The sequence below is a fragment of the Leuresthes tenuis genome, unplaced genomic scaffold (assembly GCF_036924035.1).
Source record: "Leuresthes tenuis unplaced genomic scaffold, fLeuTen1.0.hap1 SCAF_24, whole genome shotgun sequence".
NCBI lineage: Eukaryota > Metazoa > Chordata > Actinopteri > Atheriniformes > Atherinopsidae > Leuresthes > Leuresthes tenuis.
This window is the reverse complement of record NW_027325378.1, coordinates 19977847-19986094: the sequence shown is the minus strand read 5'-3', so window position 1 is coordinate 19986094 and position 8248 is coordinate 19977847.

Sequence of the window (8248 nt, the reverse complement as noted above, 5' to 3'; positions counted from 1 at the left end):
CATCATCATCAGCGTCATTCTCATCAACCTTTTACTGCATGCAGACTCACTAAATGGAAATGTACTTATGTTTGGATGTGTTTCTATTACTTTATCTAATTTAGTAGTGAAGTAAACAAATTATGTCGTAAAATACCTTTAGATTAAGATAACGATTTCCATATATTCTAAATGAAACAACCCTAGCAATTTTGTTTTGGGACCCCTATCGGAAAATGTGACAGTTAGTGGACGAGTTTCTTTCAGAAGTACAGTCAACTCTTTCCCTTCTTGTGAGCAGCCTGTTGCATTTCCTGTTCAGTCTGTTGTCTATGGGATCACTGGGGTATCTGTCCTCAACAACCTCGACCTCTTCACACTAGATAGAAATAGTGTTTGGCTTATTCCTGGTCTCCCTGAAGTCTATAATCTTCTCTTTTGCTTTGTTCGCTTCTTCCTTTACATTCAAGATGAGGGGAATGTTCCTGCACTGTGCCAAAAAGTGTTTGACCAGTTCACTGTACATGCCCAACAAGTAGAGTCATTGAAGTATTTTTGGAGATGACAGGACTCTGAGTTGTACTGGAAGTCTGAAGTGTACAGAAGAAAGAGAAACGGTACCCACCCCTGTGGTGCTCTGTGGAGCAGTGAAGGAGATGTGGCTGACATTTCCAAAGATGGCCATGAATGCGTTGGGGATGTCAGCGGTTCAGGGCAAGAGAAATTGCCCTGAGCAAAAATATGTTTTGCTGACATCCTCAAACACCACTATTTGAACATCACATTTCAGTTTTCAGCTTTATATATTCTATATTCTATATTCTATATTCTATATTCTATATATTCTATACCCATATAATGTTTCTATACCAGAATCATCCAATGTCTGTCTATTTATGGTTAATTTTGATCCTTACATCCACATGTATTCTACCTTGCCAAAAAAAAAAGTGTTGTTTACCTTTGCACTGAGTCTTATACTTTTAACTTGAACTTTACCCAGTCAGTCTGAAGTGTGGATCAGGATACATTTCACTGCGTGTTGTACTTGTATAACATGATACATGTTAGAAAGAAAAATCTGAATCTGAACCAGGTGATTCGGATATAAAGTTACAGCTAACGCTTCCGTCTCCTGGGCAGAGATCACCTTCACAGTGACCTGTCCAGGATTACAGCATCTGTTTTTAACAGCCACTCTGTTTGACGCCTCTTTCTGCATGCTTTGTCTGTTAGTTTTGTAGTGAAGCAGTGGAGTCTGGTGTATCCTCCCGTACTGCATTCTTGATATTTCTACTGTGTCCGTCCAGAAGAACTGCTACCCTCTCCTTGTGTTAATTTGACCAAGGAATGTCCCTGACATTGACCCCAGTAAAATTGTGTCAACTTGTGAAAAAAAGGGCATAATGTGTCTAAATCAAATGAAAAACTTTTATAACAGTAACTGTTTAGAAACCACATAATGCTTTGGAAAACTGGTCAGTTTTAGTTTATTTAATCAAGCCACAAAGTCATTTGTTTGCTTTAAACCTAAATAAAAGTTATTTCTGTCTATGCTCTGGGGTCATAGTGGAAAAAATGTGAGAGAAAACAAACTATTAGGTCCGGAAGCTCCTCAAATCCTGTTTAGTCTCCAGGGAGTGTTTACAAGGGAATGCGGCTTATTTATGTTCCAGTGCTCCACAACATACCCCCTCGAGGAGGATTGTCCTCATTCATTTGATTATTTTCTTTGAAAAGTTATTTTACATGTTTTTGGTAGCAGCTGTATCACTTGAAATTTGATTCTAAAAAGTCCCCCGTTGTTATAATTCATATAATAGCTCACCTCCCACAAGAGAGCCCAGAGCACCCTGTGGCCGGATGAAGCACTCGTTTCACTGACATGAATCATTCTCAAGAATTAAGAGAGACGATGATGCATCTGCATGAATCGTATCCCAAAGTGAGTTAGCTTGGTTTGACTAAGCAACAGGAAGCGTAAATGATGAAAGTGAAGAGTTTGTAGGAATCCAGACTGTCTTACAGGCACATGCTAAATGTACCTAAATGTAAGACTTCCTCATCATCAATTTTAAAGTCAGATTACTTAAAAGTAAAAACTGACATGGAAATGTGCCCAGCGTTGAAATATTTATTATAAAGCTTAATAAAACAGTAGTACATCGTATTTTAACAACAAAGGAAACAAAAAAGTCCTGTTTTTGTAAACTATTAGCAGAGATAAGATATCACAATGTAGCTACTCAGATGACACAAGTTATTGTATACTTCATAACATGAGCTTGTATTTATTATTTCCCTGACTTCTGAAGCCCCCCTGTGGTGTGTTTTAGTCACAACATGACTACTGGGACAAACACATCTGAGAGCAGCATCAGTTTGTTCAAATCGTTTCTCCAAGAAGACCAGAGCCGCCCACTGGCAGAAGCGATAACTACAGATTGCACCTCCGTCTTGATCCTGTAGGAGACTTTAGTGTTGTTTGATGATCCTGCCACAAACGGATAGTTAGTTAGTTTTAAATAAAGACTTATCATATCGCTCTTTACTTTCTGGAAATAGAGATTCTGGTTTTCTGGGGAAAATCCAAATGGCTAAACCTCCTGCGATCTGACACTGGCCCCTTCTCACTTCGTACTGTTCATGCAGACTGATGAATGCTGATCTAGACTGGAATCCATTTACCAAAAAGCATTCACAACTGCAGACCTGAGCAATCATTAGAAAGTGTGAAAATAATGGTTCTACATTAATGCTGCTGCGGATTTAGTCAAACAGTAGATATTCATGACTCCAACACCAGCAAATAGAAAGGAAACACACAACCTTATAACCCCCAGTTGCTCCAATTCAATCACCAGTAGAAAATACATAAATCCTTAATTACAGTATAAAAGAGGAGACCTTAACTCACTTTAAGTTAAAGATTTCCTTTTAGTGTTCCACACAAACAAATGACTGATGTTACTTCTGTTTGTTTGACTGATTAATTAATAAAGGCTGAGTGCTGCTTTGCAATATTATTGGTTGAAGTAGCTTTAGAAGAATGATAAAAAGGATCTAGCTGAAATGCTTGATTACAAGTCTCTTTGAGTTAATTGTGAGTAACAGATACAGCTGCCAAATGTTAAGGGTCTATTTTGCATGTTTTTGATGATGGGGGTCTAAGGATAACTGCTATGTACTGTAGATGCGCTGATGATTGAAGACATTATTCATCACAAATGATCGCTGGTAGCTTGTTCTTTAGTCTCATGTTCTGCCCTTGAATTATCTGTTATCTGAATTGGAAGCTCGGCTCTGCACTGTTGAAAACCACCCGATAGCGAGCCAGGCCCCTTTAGTCAGTGCGGAGCCACCTAGCGTAGCTAGCTCTGTTAGTCGTCCCCGAGCAGATCCCGAGCAGCCGGGACTTAAGAGTGGCTGGGTGACTGTCAGGAACAGGAGTCATAGTCCTAAAGTCAAGCCCGTGGTTCACCATCAACCTGTCCACGTTTCAAATAGATTTTCCCCACTCAGCGACACACCCGCTGAGGAGAAAACCCTGGTAATTGGCAGCTCTATAGTCAGAAACGTGGCATTAGCGACACCAGCGACCATAGTCAAATGCATTCCAGGGGCCAGAGCGGGCGACATAGAATCCTATTTAAAACTGCTGGCTAAGGATAAACGTAAATACGGTAAAATAGTTATTCACGTCGGCGGTAATGACACCCGGTTACGCCAATCGGAGGTCACTAAAATTAATGTTGCATCGGTGTGTAATTTTGCCAAAACAATGTCGGACTCCGTAGTTTTCTCTGGACCCCTGCCAAATCTGACCAGTGATGACATGTTTAGCCGCATGTCCTCATTCAATCGCTGGTTGTCTAGATGGTGTCCAGCAAACAACGTGGGCTACATAGATAATTGGCAATCTTTCTGGAGAAAACCTGGTCTGATGAGGAGAGACGGCATCCATCCCACTTTGGAAGGAGCTCTTCTCATTTCTAGAAATATGGACGAATTTATTAGTCATCCAAAAACATGACAACCCAGGGTTGAGACCAGGATGCAGAGTTGTAGTCTTACACACTTCTCTGCGGCTTCCCACCTGATGCTGCCCCCCCCCTCAATCAAAAAACACAAAAGGAGCAAATCCTCTTGTGCAAAAAAAAAAATTTAAAACAAAAACTTTAACTGAACAAAAACATCAAACTATTAAATGTGGTTTGCTGAATATTAGATCTCTCCCTTCGAAGTCTCTGTTAGTGAATGATTTGATTTGTGATCATCATATTGATATATTTTGTCTTACAGAAACCTGGCTGCAGCAGGAGGATCATGTTAAGCATTAATGAATCAACTCCCTCTGACTATTTAAATGTTCACGTTCCTCGAACCACAGGTAGAGGAGGAGGAGTGGCAGCTATCTTCAGATCAGGGTTACTAATCAGTCCTAGACCCAAGATTAATTTTATCTCTTTTGAATCTCTGATTCTCAGTTTTTCCCACCCAAAGTGGAAATCACAAAAACCTCTTGTGTTTGTTGTTGTGTATTGTCCACCTGGCCCTTATTCTGAGTTTCTCTCTGAATTCTCAGAGTTTTTATCCCAGTTAGTGCTGAGTACAGATAAAGTCATTGTAGTGGGTGACTTTAATATTCATGTAGATGTTGAAAATGACAGCCTAAATATTAACTTTAATTCTATATTAGACTCTATTGGATTTTCTCAAAGTGTTCACAGACCTACTCACTGCTTTAATCATACCCTTGACCTTGTGCTGACTTATGGCATTGAGAGTGAACAGTTAACAGTGTTCCCTCATAACCCTGTCTTGTCTGACCATTTTTTAATAACTTTTGAATTTACATTACTTGACTACACGGTTTCTGAGAAGAATTCTACATATAGAAGGTGTCTGTCAGAGAATGCTGTAACCAGATTTAAAGAGTTGATTTCATCATCCTTTTCTTCACTGCCATGTGCTGATATGACAGAGGACGGCTACCTACATTTTACTCCAGTAGAACTTGACTCTCTTGTTGACAGCACTATAGCTTCAATGCGTACAACACTGGACAATGTTGCCCCTCTGAAAAGGAAGGTAATCAGTCAGAAGAGGTTGGCTCCTTGGTATAATTCACAGCTGCGTGCGTTAAAGCAGACTGCAAGAAAGCTGGAGAGACAGTGGCTTTCCTCTAATTTAGAAGAGTCTCAATTAGTCTGGAAAGATAGTTTAATAACGTATAAGAAAGCACTTCGTAAAGCTAGAACTGCTTATTATTCATTATTGATAGAAGAGAATAAGAATAATCCCAGGTTTCTTTTCAGCACTGTTGCCAGGCTGACAAAGAGTCCGAGCTCTGTTGAGCCATGTATTCCTTTAACTCTCAGCAGTGATGATTTCATGAGATTCTTCATCAATAAAATTGTTTCTATCAGAGAGAAGATTAATGGAATCCTTCCCATTATTATCACTGATGTATCATCAAGTAGAGCAGCTTTAGAAGTATCTTTCGAACCTGAATTGTATTTAGACAGCTTCTGTCCCGTTGATCTTTCTGAGCTAACAACAGCAATAGTCTCTTCTAAACCATCAACTTGTATGTTAGACCCAATCCCAACCAGACCGTTCAAGGAGGTTTTCCCCTTAATTGACACTTCCATATTGGATTTGATCAATCGGTCTTTGTTGATAGGATATGTACCTCAGACTGTTAAGGTTGCTGTAATTAAACCTTTACTTAAAAAACCTACTCTTGATTCAGAAGTGTTGGCTAATTATCGACCTATATCCAATCTCCCTTCTTTGTGTTCTTGAAAAAATAGTTGCAGTTCAACTTTGTGATCATTTACATAGAAATAATCTGTTTGAAGAGTTTCAGTCAGGATTCAGAGTGCATCATAGCACAGAAACAGCACTGGTGAAAGTTACCAATGATCTCCTCTTAGCCTCTGATAGCGGACTTGTTTCTGTGCTTGTCCTGTTGGATCTCAGTGCTGCATTTGATACGATCGATCACAGCATTCTGTTACAGAGACTTGAACATGTTATTGGGATTAAAGGAACTGCATTAGGCTGGTTTAAGTTATATTTATCTGATAGATTCCAGTTTGTTCTTGTAAATGAAGAATCTTCCTCACATGTTGGCGTATGTCATGGAGTTCCTCAGGGTTCTGTGCTTGGACCGATTCTTTTTATTTTATACATGCTTCCATTAGGTAACATTATCAGACAGCATGGCATAAATTTCCATTGTTATGCTGATGATACTCAGCTGTACTTATCTATGAAACCAGATGAAACCAACAGGTTGGTCAGACTACAAGCATGTCTTAAAGACATAAAGACCTGGATGACTCAGAACTGTCTGCTTTTAAATTCAGACAAAACTGAAGTTGTTCTCTTTGGACCTGAGTGCTTCAGGGAGAAATTGTCTAGTTATATAGTTACTCTAGATGGTATTTCCCTGGCTTCTAGTTCTACAGTGAGGAACCTTGGAGTTATTTTTGACCAGAATTTATCATTTGACGCACATATAAAACTGGTTTCTAGGACTGCCTTCTTTCACCTTCGTAATATTGCTAAAATCAGGAACATCCTGTCTCAGGGTGATGCAGAGAAACTAGTTCATGCATTTGTTACTTCAAGATTGGACTACTGTAATTCCTTATTATTGGGCTGTCCCACATATTCTCTGAAAAGCCTCCAGCTGATCCAAAATGCTGCAGCCAGAGTTCTGATGAGAACTAACAGGAGAGATCATGTTTCTCCAGTTTTAGCTTCTCTTCATTGGCTCCCTGTTAAATTCAGAATATAATTTAAGATTCTTCTTCTCACATATAAAGTTCTTAATGACCGAGCTCCATCATATCTTAAAGATTTAATTGTAAGGTATTTTCCTAACAGAGCACTTCGCTCCCAAACTGCAGGTTTCAGAGTTTCTAAAAGTAGAATGGGAGGTAGAGCCTTCAGTTATCAGGCCCCTCTCTTGTGGAATAAGCTGCCAGTAAATGTCCGGGAAGCAGACACCCTTTCCACTTTTAAGATTAGGCTTAAAACTTTCCTTTTCGATAAAGCTTATAGTTAGGGATGGCTCAGGTAATCCTGAAACATCCCATAGTTAAGCTGCTATAGGCTTAGGCTGCTGGGGGACCTCATCTGTCACACCTTTCCTCACTTTGCTCTCTTTTTTCCCCCTGTTTAATTTTACAATTGATTTTATGTACATGTGACATTATTGTGGTTATTAACGTATGTTTCCCTGTTCCAACAGATATCCTTTGAATGGCGTTATGGTGTTTTTTCCCCTTCTTTTCCCTCTTTTCTGTCTTCTCAAACCCCAGCTGGTCGAGGCGGATGGCCACCCTTCCTGAGTCTGGTTCTGCCAGAGGTTTCTTCCTGTTAAAAGGGAGTCGTTCCTTTCCACAGTTGCCTCAGGCACGCTCAGGACGGGAGATTGGACTGAAGACAACTTTCGGTGCAATCTGTTGGTTTCCTTAGCTAGGATATTAATTTTTTGAATTGGCTCTATATGAATTAATTGGATTATGATTACAATGAATTGAATTCCAATTGGCTTGAATTGGACTATATTACTTAAGTGCCTTGAGATGACAATTGTTGTAATCTGGCGCTATATAAATAAAATTGAATTGAATTGAATTGAATTGAATGTAATTCAAGCCCCAAATAAACAAATCGAGGAATTTGTTACCATCAGCGCTCTGCCAAAATAACAGGAAAAAAACATGCATACAATAAAGATTGGGCTGAAAAAGCTGAAGAAGGAAAGAGTGAAAGCCGAGTGGAAAGCTCAGCTTATGTTAGGCATCACAGAAAAGCTGCTCAGTGGCTGAGTGCAGCACACATCATTTTGTTATTAGTGACCAGGATCCACCCTTTGTTTGGGGCTGTATTTTTTGCCATTCTTTGCCACTCCTGTAAGAAATCAGAGATGTTGCTGAAGTTGTCTTTTATCAGCTGAGATCTGGGCATGAATGTTCACCTTTTATTACTTAGCTGCTTTTTCCTTTCACATGAAAAACAACCCAAAACAACTCAATTTAACACGATAAATAATTCCCATAAATATTCAGCCTCTTTCATCTGATGAAAAAGTTTTATTATATCTTTGGAAAGCAATGGCTGTAAGACAGAAACCAGACACAATGTTCTTGTTTACACGACTGTCTCGCTGTAACGGTGGTCTCACGTTACTTTAATGCAAAAAACAGATGTATTTTCAAAGAGCTGCTCGTCAGGGTCCTGTTTAACCCTT